Source organism: Triticum urartu, chromosome 3A (genome assembly GCF_056163025.1).
Source record: "Triticum urartu cultivar PI428250 chromosome 3A, HENAU_Tu73, whole genome shotgun sequence".
NCBI lineage: Eukaryota > Viridiplantae > Streptophyta > Magnoliopsida > Poales > Poaceae > Triticum > Triticum urartu.
Genome location: NC_141875.1, coordinates 322,221,769 through 322,234,475, shown reverse-complemented (window position 1 = coordinate 322,234,475; position 12,707 = coordinate 322,221,769). Strand labels below are relative to the sequence as shown.

The 12,707-nt window shown below is 46.7% G+C and overlaps 1 pseudogene across 1 annotated transcript; it reads left to right on the top strand.

Annotated features, from left to right (window-relative positions):
- The first annotated feature begins 7,538 nt into the window (after positions 1-7,538).
- Positions 7,539-12,501, top strand: LOC125543823 (uncharacterized; annotated as a pseudogene). The gene is made up of 3 exons (XR_007298811.2): positions 7,539-8,155; positions 8,383-8,480; positions 12,196-12,501. The product of XR_007298811.2 is annotated as an uncharacterized LOC125543823 (transcript).
- Positions 12,502-12,707: the final 206 nt, after the last annotated feature.

Here is a 12,707-nt window from a genome sequence, read left to right as displayed (position 1 = left end):
ATATACATTTCACGCTTGATCTTAGTTGAACTGCACAAATGATATCCAAATTATAGTTGAACATTCCAGGAGCTTCACAATCAACCTTGATGTTGCTCAATTTCATTGCAACTAATGAAGAAGAAGCTCTGTGGGTTTCGTTTTCTGATGGAAATGGAACCGGGGTTGGAGACCTTTTCTTAAAAAAGTTGCTAGCTCATGGGACATTGCTTCATTTTAGGTGAACTACACCAAAAGGTCTCATGAATTGAATCATCCATGTTGGTGACTGGTGTCATCCCTTCTATGATGGCGTTGACTGCAGATATGGTTCCCATCACGAGGTATGTTCCTTTTTGGTCTGGCCGTTTCCCAAAGATCCTGCATGTTGATCCTGCTCTTGTGCTACTATTTTGGCACTGCCATGATAAAGCAGTAATGTTATTATTTTGCACCTTAATCTAGTGGCACTATTAATTTGAGGCAATGTTTTGGCACCGCTAGTGCCACTGTTTTTTATATATATCAAAAGAGGGGGTTCCCTCCGATTTCATTAAAGAAACCCAACCATAGAGAACCATTATCCGACAACATCTCAGTGTAAACGGGCAGTTATGCAACTACTACTAGAACGGACTAAGTACTAGCAGGAGACAAGTTCGCCACATAAGCTAGGCAAGTAGGGGGACGTAGCACCAGCTCGACCAAGTTTGTATTACAACTCAAATACTACCATAGAAACATCAGGGGAAGATAGGGACTGAAAGAGCCAGCTTCAGCATCCCAGTCTAAGCACCCCCGGCCTTCATCCTTGCGACGCACGGTACACCTCGTTTGCCACCTGGTCGACCCTAGTGTCACTGATAAAATGAAGTAATAATACAGTTAAAATAGAGCGAGTGTCCTCTCTATCATTTCATTTCCAATGTAGATAAAGAAAGTGCTTCTCTTTGTTAATGTATGTTTCATCAACTAGTCCCATTGTTAATGTTTAAGCGTTTCTGCAAACTGGGGTGCTTAATTTTAGTTAATCTGCACAAAAATAGAGATTTGAATGTCTCAAGGCCCCTCCTTGTACTACTGCTGTACACTGATGTTCATCACTGGCAGGAGGTGTATCGGGGAGACTTGGGACGATTTCTAGTATGAGGTGTGGCGTACCGTATGAGGCGTCGTAGGGCCCATCTCGCCCTCGCAGCATGGCATACTATGATACTATCGCAATATTTTCTTCTATTTATTTTGCGTGTTTCATCAACTAGTGCCACTATAATGTAATCACGCTTTTTCATTATCTGTGCAAACAGGGTTATTCAGCTGCATTTTGGTGGAATTGCACAAATGTACGGATGGAACCGGCATATATGCAGAGTGTGAGGTGTGCCAAGTAAAAATTACTGACACCAACCATGCTCCATGCACGCATTGGCATCCACCACCACTAGTGGGATGTGTGGTGCTCTCTGTGGAAGGATCTTTCTCGGCAGCAAATGCTCTAACCAAATACTAGTAGCTTATATTGGTAGTTTTCGGGGGAGTACTCTTTTCTGAAAAAAGCACCAATCTATTTTTCTTTATTTGTACACAGTGTCACAACTTTGACCCAAAGGTCCAGAGCTATTTAAGGGTGATTGGCGTAGTACTCGGAGACTGATTGTAAGCATGATTTTCATCACTGTTACACTGATTGTAAGCATGAGCAGGTGGAAGAGTAGGTTAGTGCGAAGCTTACCTTAAACCCTACCGCCGCCGTTGAAACGAGGCGAGTGTCGAGGGAACCGTGGAGAACGGCGGGGAAGCGACGTCACACCATCGGGCCTCCTCTTGCAGTGGAAGAACGAATACTCATGTGGCTTCGGCTGTGATGAGGACATGACTACCTTGGATACGACCAAAAATATTGCATACATGCATATTTGTCAGGTGATTTCTAATGCAAACTATTCAATAATCTATTTATGTTATCCAGAACAAAAATACTTCACACACTTTTGTGTTTTGTCTAATTGCAGGTGTATGGGACATTTGTACAATCCACATATGAAGACAAGAGAAAAGGAGAAGTTTAGGTTGTGTTCAAAAAGTCCTCTCACGTCACTTTTGGGCCAAGAGAAGATAGAGTCCAAGTCTCTCACGTTCTGGATTCAGATTCGGACTGCACAGACATACCTGACTCAAAACGCCAACAACTTTTTCATACGGACTCCGAATTGGGTGATTCTTTTTTTGTTGGAAACTAGATTTCGTGCTCTTTCCAACCCAATTGGATTCACCTTCAAATTCATCCGGAGCGTTGAGTTACGGACGAAACAATCTGACATTGCAGCAGAATCCGAGTCAAACTACAAGCCCAAAGGTGTTGCATCACCTCCACTTGGGCCCATGAGCCTTGTACGACATAGGGTTAGTTTTAGGCTGCCTTGGGACGTCCTCCCACCTCCTTGGCCGCCACCCCTTGCTCCTATATAAGCAGATCCATCTAGTAGCTTTTTTCTTGGGTTTTGTTTAGATTAAAAGTTCGCCATAGCTGCAACTTCGCGTACTTCGTTTGTGTCCAACGACCAGACCAAGACGTCACAGAACCCCACCTTGATCAATAAAGCTTTCATCTTATATTCGCAATATCCAGATTGCAATCTCAGTTTCTTGCTTGTTCTTCGTTTGCTCGCAGGAAACAGACCCTCGTGGTCAGGTTGATCGTGCTTCGGCGTGGTCAATAACCCTCGGAAGTTGGTTTAGCGATTGTTAAGGCGCGACGTCTCGCACGTTCGTAGTCGGATCGTCAAGGTCAACTCCCACAGAAAACGATAGCCACCATCTCATCGAAACATCGGGACACCTTAGCCTCTATCAAGTGGTATCAGTTTTCAGGTTGCTCGGTGAGAATTTCCAGTTTTCCTAGATTAGATTTATTTTCTTACCTATTGTCCAAGAAAAAGCCACAAAAAAGAGTTAGATCTATTCATCCTTGGTCCAAGCCAGTCTGAGCCTTTGCAATTTTCTTTTCATTGCTTGCATAGTTGAATTATCGGTTGCATCGTCGTGTCAAGTTGCTGGTCTTAGTGTCTAGTTCGTTTAGAGTTTCGAGTTCTGTTCACATTAGTCACGCCACCGCTGCATCATTATCTCTTCCGCTGTCCACCACCCATCCATCAATTTCCACCACGTGCTACCCACCATTCATTGTCATAATAATAGTTGAGATCGTTCACATCTTCACTTGATCCAATCTGCATCTTATCTAGTTTGTTTTGGAAAGAGGGAGAAAAAAAGAGAGAAAAAACAAGAGAAAAAAAAGAGAAAAAAAAGTCAGAGAAAAAAAGGAGAGAAAGAAAAAAAGTGTGAGGAAAAAAAAGAGAAAAAAACAAAATTCGGATCTTTTTAGACTCAATCTCGTAGTTGAATTCGGATTGGAATCTGTTTTGTGCACTGTTCAGTAAAACAGCTTGGCTGTTGTTTCACATTATTATCTTTACTGCCGTTGTGATCTTCACTTATATCTTGCTGTCCAGAGCTACTTAGTATCCTTCATTGATGCTAGTTGTGCTACGACGTGACCTCATTAGTGTTCTAGGCTCGCGTCTCTAGTTCGGTCTAGCCTAGGACCAGCACAGTACCGTCGTTGAGCGTTTATTCAACATTGCATCTCTGGATTGATTATTGCTAATCTTTTGCTACCATATATAGCCAAACCAACTCCACATATTTCTACATCGTGTATACGCATGTTCCCCTGGCAATCACTTTACACAATCTTCGGAGTTATTTGACACCGCTAGTTGCCTCTCACCACCTGCTGCATGGTAAGAACTTGTAAGATATTGATATTTGCTTTACTGTGAGCACTTTACAACCACATCCTAGTAGTTCATAGGAACATTATTCTCGAATTTTGGTTCTTGTGTCTACTAATGATGACAGGTTCCAGAGATAGAAGTTCTTGGACGACGGACACATCTTCACCATCACGAGAGTTGGGACAACACACACAAGCATATGGTCAGGTTATCTCTTTACCATCATTTGAGGGTAGATTTAATCCTGCTATTTATCTAGCTTGGGAGCTTGAAGTAGAACAAGTTTTTAGTCACCATGATTTTTCTGAACTTGAGAGAGTACGAGCTACCATTAGAGCATTTACTGGTTTTGCTTCTGTTTGGTGGAGTGTACATTGTAAGAAAAACATTGATAACCAACCCACAACTTGGACAGTTTTGAAAGTTGTAATGAGACAACAATTTTTTCCTCCTTACTATCGTCGTGAATTGCGTTGCAAATTGGAGCGATTAAAACAAGGCAGTAACAATGTTCATGCTTACTACCAAGAGTTCAAATCTTATATGCATCATTGTGACATAGAAGAATCTGAGGATGATACAATGAATAGATTTTTTGGTGGTTTGAACCATGATATTCAGGCAAGATTTCGGTATATTTCTCGTTGCATTACTGGTATGTATGTCCGTGCTTGTACCTTTGAGAGACAGATACAGGAGGATGCATTGGGTGACTACAACAACTACTATTCCAGTTCATGCTCACCATCGCCGGTTGGTTACTCCACTATTGCACCTAATAGAGCAGCCCCACCTCGGATTGTGAGCGCAATATCATCTCAACAATATGGTACATTGTCAACGTCCGTACCTACATCAGCTACATCTTTGCGAGGTAACAGTAAAGGTATTGATGATATAACTTCACATGAGAATGAAGCATGCCTAGTTAACTTGAATGCATCATGTGTTGAGTTACCTGTTGATTTGAGCACACCACCTATTTTAGAGACTCTTGTTACTGTCATGAATGCGTCATGTGATCAAACAACTGAAATATCAACAATTTTGAGTGCACCCATTGAATTAACTGTTGATGCAAAAGAACCAATGTTTAATCATTTTGATATGACCTCTAATCTTGATGATGATTCTGTGTCCAATGACTTATTGCATGTTTGCTTATTTAAGCATGTTGTAGCATGTAAATTTGATGCAAGTAAGGTTTATTCATCGAAGTTAGGATGGTTTAATGATGAACATTGCCAATCTTTTGAAGAGAATAAGAGCTTCACTTATATGTGCAAACTGAGTTCCAATATTTTCATGCCTTCTACTTCCTGTGATAATTTTTTGGCTTTAGATTTTATGAACAATGAAAGTTACTCATGTATACATGTGACATATGTGCAAAAATCAAGGGAAGTTAAAATGGATGACATATACATATACAACATGTACACCTTGTCTCTTTTGTTAGCCACATTTCAGATTAAGCAATGCCGAGGACGGCTTTATTTTCAAAAAGGGGAGGATGATGAGGACATGACTACCTTGGATACGACCAAAAATATTGCATACATGCATATTTGTCAGGTGATTTCTAATGCAAACTATTCAATAATCTATTTATGTTATCCAGAACAAAAATACTTCACACACTTTTGTGTTTTGTCTAATTGCAGGTGTATGGGACATTTGTACAATCCACATATGAAGACAAGAGAAAAGGAGAAGTTTAGATTGTGTTCAAAAAGTCCTCTCACGTCACTTTTGGGCCAAGAGAAGATAGAGTCCAAGTCTCTCACGTTCTGGATTCAGATTCGGACTGCACAGACATACCTGACTCAAAACGCCAACAACTTTTTCATACGGACTCCGAATTGGGTGATTCTTTTTTTGTTGGAAACTAGATTTCGTGCTCTTTCCAACCCAATTGGATTCACCTTCAAATTCATCCGGAGTGTTGAGTTACGGACGAAACAATCTGACGTTGCAGCAGAATCCGAGTCAAACTACAAGCCCAAAGGTGTTGCATCACCTCCACTTGGGCCCATGAGCCTTGTACGACCTAGGGTTAGTTTTAGGCTGCCTTGGGACGTCCTCCCACCTCCTTGGCCGCCACCCCTTGCTCCTATATAAGCAGATCCATCTAGTAGCTTTTTTCTTGGGTTTTGTTTAGATTAAAAGTTCGCCATAGCTGCAACTTCGCGTACTTCGTTTGTGTCCAACGACCAGACCAAGACGTCACAGAACCCCACCTTGATCAATAAAGCTTTCATCTTATATTCGCAATATCCAGATTGCAATCTCAGTTTCTTGCTTGTTCTTCGTTTGCTCGCAGGAAACAGACCCTCGTGGTCAGGTTGATCGTGCTTCGGCGTGGTCAATAACCCTCGGAAGTTGGTTTAGCGATTGTTAAGGCGCGACGTCTCGCACGTTCGTAGTCGGATCGTCAAGGTCAACTCCCACAGAAAACGATAGCCACCATCTCATCGAAACATCGGGACACCTTAGCCTCTATCAGGCTGGCTCTGCACCCTCACGAATGGCACATTGTACTCGATCGATTCGTTATCCTCTGGGTGCTCGACCTTCGACTTGTATGCCCACCACCTCTGCCCGACTTTCGCCTCGGGCGAATTTGTTTGCTCCATCGCCCAGAGGAGATACTCGATGAACTCGAAGGACTGCGACGTGACTGCCGCCGAGGAGCACATGTACATCGCCGCCCTCATCACCGCAGTCTCGCTCTTTCGCATACATTGCCACATGGCCCTCACCGTCCTCGAAATCTCCCACTCGTTGTCAAACCAAGTAAGGATCTCCTTCAACCTGGCTAACTATATGAATGTCTTTTCAATTTCAAATTTGCAGTATTGAGCATATGAAGTATTTTATGAATTCTGGGCTGTTTGGTTTGAGACTAAGTTTGCCTAAGGTTGCCACACCTAAGGTTAGGCAAGTTTGACCAACTTGGATGGGTGTTTGGTTCAAGCCACACTTTAGGCAAGCCACACTAGGGTCCCACATCACATACACTCAAAAAGTGTGGCAAGATTCTCTTAGGCTTGCCAACTTGTGGCTCTCATTTTGAAGAACTAAGCTTAGGCAAGTGTGGCAACATTGCATGGCAAAATATGGCATGGCTAGACCTAGAACCAAACAGCCCCTAAAGATCTATTTTTAGCACTTAAAAAAATGATAGGAGTGTAAAAGTGCAAACAATGTAATTCTTAGAAAAGAAACTGCAAGTTTCAGTTTTAAATAAGAACTCCAAGCTCTGTTTCAGATAAGAAACTTCAACTTTTAGAGACAGAGCATTTAAACCTATAAGTTCCGGGAAGACTCGTTCCCACGGTTGTCCCTCGATTGCATGCATTCTTGCCCGTTGGATGCTGGTCAATTCGGTCTTCTACTTCATTTCAGCCGCTGGATCTTCGCTGTTCGTTTTCACCACGCGGTAAGCTCGCATTGACCAATGACGGGTGGGTTCTCGCAGTGTGCTGGCTGCCTGGGTCAACCATTTCGAGGTGCGTGTGCGCCCTCTCCTTGCATGCCGCGCCCGCGTCACGCTGTTTGCGGGAGAGCGTGCAGCAACCGCGGATGGTTTTCTTTGTTGCATGCGTGCCTGTTTCTTTCGCTGCAGGTGGGCTCTGTTTCGGTCTGGTCCCATTTGTCTGTCATTTGTGCGTGCTGCGTCTCGTCTCGTCTGCATGGGCTGACCGATGCATGTGCGCGTGGGGCCTGGCTGACCGATGCATCGTGCACGAGTCGTGCGCGCCTCACCTTCGTCTGCGGTTGGAGAGAGGAGCTGGACTGGCAAAATATCTCGCGAGCCTTGGTCGCCTCCAGTTTCCCTTCCCTGTCTCTAATCTCTCTTGACCTACCGCCGCCGCCGCCTCCTCTCGGTTACTGACGCTGCCGCTCCGATGAAGATCACCGTGCCGCTGTTGCTTAGATCCCTGGAGAGAAGGGGAACAGCAGCCGCGCCAGGCGGCATGCCTCGTCCGAGCCGCGTGGTGGCCGACACATTGGCGGTTTCATAGTCGGTCCTGGCCGGCGCCTCGTCAGCGTCGTGGATGGCTTGGGCAGCGCCTTGGCATCCAAGAGGGGCGAAGTGGGCCGGCCAGCATGCGTGGGGCGCAAAGGCCACGAGCAGGAAGGAGATGCGCTGGAGGTGATGGAGGAGGAAGTTGGAGGCAGCATCAGCGTCCATGGCGACGCTGCCACGGGAACCCCCCTGCACACAGCACACCTCGACATGCCTCGTCCGTGCCACATGGTGGCCGAGGTGCGGCCGCCCATGCTCTGCCGGCGCCGTCTCATCCTCTTCATCAAGAGGAGGCACCTCTGCCAGACCACGCCTTCCCATCTACCGCACTCTAATGGTGGACGAGGTATAGCACTGTGTTGACCGTCCTCTGCTGCCCCTCTGTTCCTGCCGAGATCGGTTGTTCGTCCAGGCATAAAGACACCTCAGTTTTCTTTTCTTTTTCCCTATTTTTGTTCTTGCATTTGTTTCTTCTTCTTGGACCTCTCTGTATGCTGCTTTAATCTTGTTCATGTATCTGTAGTTACTGATAAAGTACTCATCAGACTTAGATTAAATTTTATGGAATTGCAGGCTGAGGTGAGCATCATGACGATGAGCAGGCCCGTGGCTGATACAGAGAGCTCCTCGAACGGGAAGTAGCAGTGCTGGAGGGACTCGAAGATGAGCAGGTCAATTTTGGCATGTCCAGTTAGTACATGTAACCTTTGCATCTTTACATGTTCTTGACTTACTGCTATTTTATTTTTGCTGCATTGCGATTAGGTTCTGAAGTCATGCCTTCGCCTTACTGTTGTGCTGATACTGGATGCCACATTGAGGAATATTGGGATCACAACTTAACTTAAATTAGCAATATCGTGTCAATGGTCGTCATCTGAACCTAATGAGATGTTTACTGAAGAACAATCCCTTGCTGTGACGCCCGGGTAATTAAGCTACAGTGATCCTTTGCTAATGATGCCACGTCACCTTATTTATAGTTGCTAATCTCGAGTTAGTTCAAAACCGATTCAAATTTAAATTCAAAAATAGGCAGACAATAAAAGTTTTCAAATGTTAAAACTAAAATGTTCGAAGTGAATCAAATAATGCATAGGTAAATATGGTGGAGAAACCACACTTTTATAAAATATTTAAATGCCTAAATGGGAATGAAACAACAACATAACAAATTTATTAAATGCCTTTTGTTAATTATAAAATGTTAAAATATTTTACTTAGGGGTTTAAACTTTTTGTAGTAGAGGTATAATTAGTGATACAAATTTAGGCACAACTGTTGTGATTTATATAACTAAAATAAAACAAATAAGAACTAAAAGAATAAATAAAAGAAAAGAGAAAATAAACAACAAAAAAATAAAAGAGACAGAGACCCCCCCTCCCCCGAGCTGGGCCTCGGCCTAGCAGGCTACCGGGCCGCCAGGCCGGCCCAACCGCGCCCGCTACTAATCCCCTCGGGCGCCAGAAACCCTAACCCATCCACCCCGTCACCCCCCTACTCCCTACGCCTCTCCTCTCCCCTTCCCGATCCGATCTGGATCGGGGACGAGCCCGCTCCCCCCCACCTCGCGACGCCAGCGCCCCAACCCAGTCGCCGGGCACCCCATCGCCTCGACCCCGCGTCGGCCCCCCCTTCCCTCTCCCGATCTGGGTCGGGATCCAGAGGAGGCCACCGCCGCCCGGAACCCCCTTCGCCGGACCACCTCGCCGGCCTGCTCCACCACGCCGGACGCCATCGCCGCTCCTCCCCTGCGTCGCCGCGTCCCCGTCCTCCTCCCCAAAGGCTCCACCGAGCCTCGCCGACCCTCGTCTCTGCAACGCCGGTGAGGCCACGGCCTCCTCTTCCTCTTTGCGCCCTCTCTGCACGTCTCCCCGTCGCCAACCGCACCGGCCTCCCCTGCTCGACGCGCCACCGCGCGCGCCCGGCGCTCGTCTCCGCGACCACCGCGCGCGTGCGCCCCGTGCACGCCTCGCCATCCCACTCGTCGCGCCCGAACGCCCGCAACCCCGCGCTCTCCGTGCGCTCACCGCAACCGCCGCCCTCACTCCCCTGCTTGGCCGCACGCACTCGCGCGCGCGCCCTCACCGCGGCCCCCCTGTACCGCCCCAGTCATCGCCCCCCAATCACCGCGGCTAACGCCCGCCTTCCCTCTTCCCTGCCTGTGGTGACTGACCAAGGCCGGTCGCCGTTCGGTCCGGTCGCACCTCTCCACGGCCCCGGCGCCCTCCTCCGGTGGCCGCCGCTTCACCACGGCACTGCTTCGCCCGTGGCCTCCCCATGGCCACCGGCCCCCCTGCTCCGGCGCCCTGCTGGGAACGCCCGCTCGGGCCGCGTCCAGCACCCGTTAGCCCGAACCGCTGTGGCCCCTTTGGCCCAATGACACAGGGGCCCACGCCCCAGGGGCCCACGCCCCAGAACTTTATAAAAAAAGAATTAAAAATAAATAAATAAATAATAATTACATTAATTAATTAATCAATAAGTGATTTAATTAAGTTAATTAATCATGCTTAATTAATCTAATTAACTAGTTAGTTTAATTAAATAGTAATTAGTTTAACTAAGACCTAATTAACCTAAGAAGTGTATGACAGGTGGGTCCCACTGGACCCACATGTCAGTTTGACCCAGTCAACTCTGTTGACTGCTGACGTCAGCATGACATCATGCTGATGTCATTAATTTATTTTCGAATTAATTTAAATAATTGATTAAATACCAGAAATTAATAAAATCTTTAGAAAATCATATCTTTTAATCCGTAACTCGGATTAAAATATTTTCAACATGAAAGTTGCTCAGAATGTCGAGACGAATTTGAATACGCAGCCCGTTTATCCGCCACGCATCCCTAGCATAGCGAACACGCAACTTTCCCCCTCCGTTTCATCTGTCCGAGAACGCGAAACACCGGGAATACTTTTCCGGATGTTTTCCCCCTTCACCGGTACCCCCTCGTACCGCGTTAGGGCACACCTAGCATCACGTTTTGTCATGTCATGCATCTTTATGCATCTGTTTGCATTATATTTATTGTTTCTTCCCCCTCTTCTCTCGCTAGACACCGAGACCGACGCCGCTGCTACCCAGTACGACTACGGTGTTGACGACCCCTCTCTCTTGCCAGAGCAACCAGGCAAGCCCCCCCTTTGATCACCAGATATCGCCTACTCTTCTCTATACTGCTTGCATTAGAGTAGTGTAGCATGTTACTGCTTCCCGTTAATCCTATCCTGATGCATAGCCTATCCTTGCTACTACTGTTGTTACCTTTACCTGCAATCCTAATGCTTAGTATAGGATGCTAGTTTATCATCAGTGGCCCTACATCCTTGTCCGTCTGCCATGCTATACTATCGGGCCGTGATCATTCGGGAGTTGATCACGGGTATATACTATATACTTTATACATGATACATGTGGTGACTAAAGACGGGTTGGCTTGAGGAGCACCCGCGAGTGGAGTTTTGAGGCGGAGCGGCAGGGCAGGTTCCGACCACCTAGGAGAGAGGTGGGCCTGGCCCTGGTCGGCGTTCGCGGATACTTAACACGCTTAACGAGATCTGGGTATTTGATCTGAGTCTGGCCATTTGGTCTATACGCACTAACCATCTACGTGGGAGTAGTTATGGGTATCCCGGCGTCGTGGTATCAGCCGAAGTCTTCGTGACGTCAGCGACTGAGTGGCGCGCGCCGGATTGGACTGGAAGGCCACTAGGCTAGGTCTGCTTTCGGCCGCGTTCGCAACGTGCAGGTGTGCTAAGGGCGATGGGCCCAGACCCCTGGGCGCTTAGGTTTAGACCGGCGTGCTGACCTCTCTGTTGGTCTAGGTGGGGCTGCGACGTGTTGATCTTCCGAGGCCGGGCATGACCCAGGAAAGTGTGTCTGGCCAAATGGGATCGAGCGTGTTGGGGTATGTGGTGCACCCCTGCAGGGAAGTTAATCTATTCGAGTAGCCGTGATCTTCGGTAACAGGACGATTTGGAGTTGTACCTTGACCTTATGACAACTAGAACCGGATACTTAATAAAACACACCCATCCAAGTGCCAGATACAACCGGTGATCGCTCTCTCACAGGGCGACGAGGGGAGGATCAGCGGTTAGGGTTATGCTATGCGATGCTACTTGGAGGACTTCCGTCTACTCTCTTCTACATGCTGCAAGATGGAGGTTGCCAGAAGCGTAGTCTTCGAAAGGACTAGCTATCCCCCTCTTATTATGGCATTCTGCAGTTCAGTCCACATATGATACCCTTATTCCATTTGATACCCATGCATATATAGTGTAGCTCCTTGCTTGCGAGTACTTTGGATGAGTACTCACGGTTGCTTTCTCCCTCTTTTCCCCCTATCCCTTCTACCTGGTTGTCGCAACCAGATGCTGGAGTCCAGGAGCCAGACGCCACCTTCGACGACGACTCCTACTACACCGGAGGTGCCTACTACTACGTGGTGCCCGCTGACGATGACCAGGAGTAGCTTAGGAGGATCCCAGGCAGGAGGCCTGCGCCTCTTTCGATCTGTATCCCAGTTTGTGCTAGCCTTCTTAAGGCAAACTTGTTTAACTTATGTCTGTACTCAGATATTGTTGCTTCCGCTGACTCGTCTATGATCGAGTTCTTGTATTCGAGCCCTCGAGGCCCCTGGCTGTAATATGATGCTTGTATGACTTATTTTATTTGTAGAGTTGTGTTGTGATATCTTCCCGTGAGTCCCTGATCTTGATCGTACACGTTTGCGTGTATGATTAGTGTACGGTCAAATCGGGGGCGTCACATACTTGCACAGTACGTGAAAAAACACCTAAACTTTTCTGGTTTAAGCAATCATTCAGGTTATTGAAACACTCGTGTGCCTCTTTTCTTTAGTCATTATTAATGATGAGTGTCA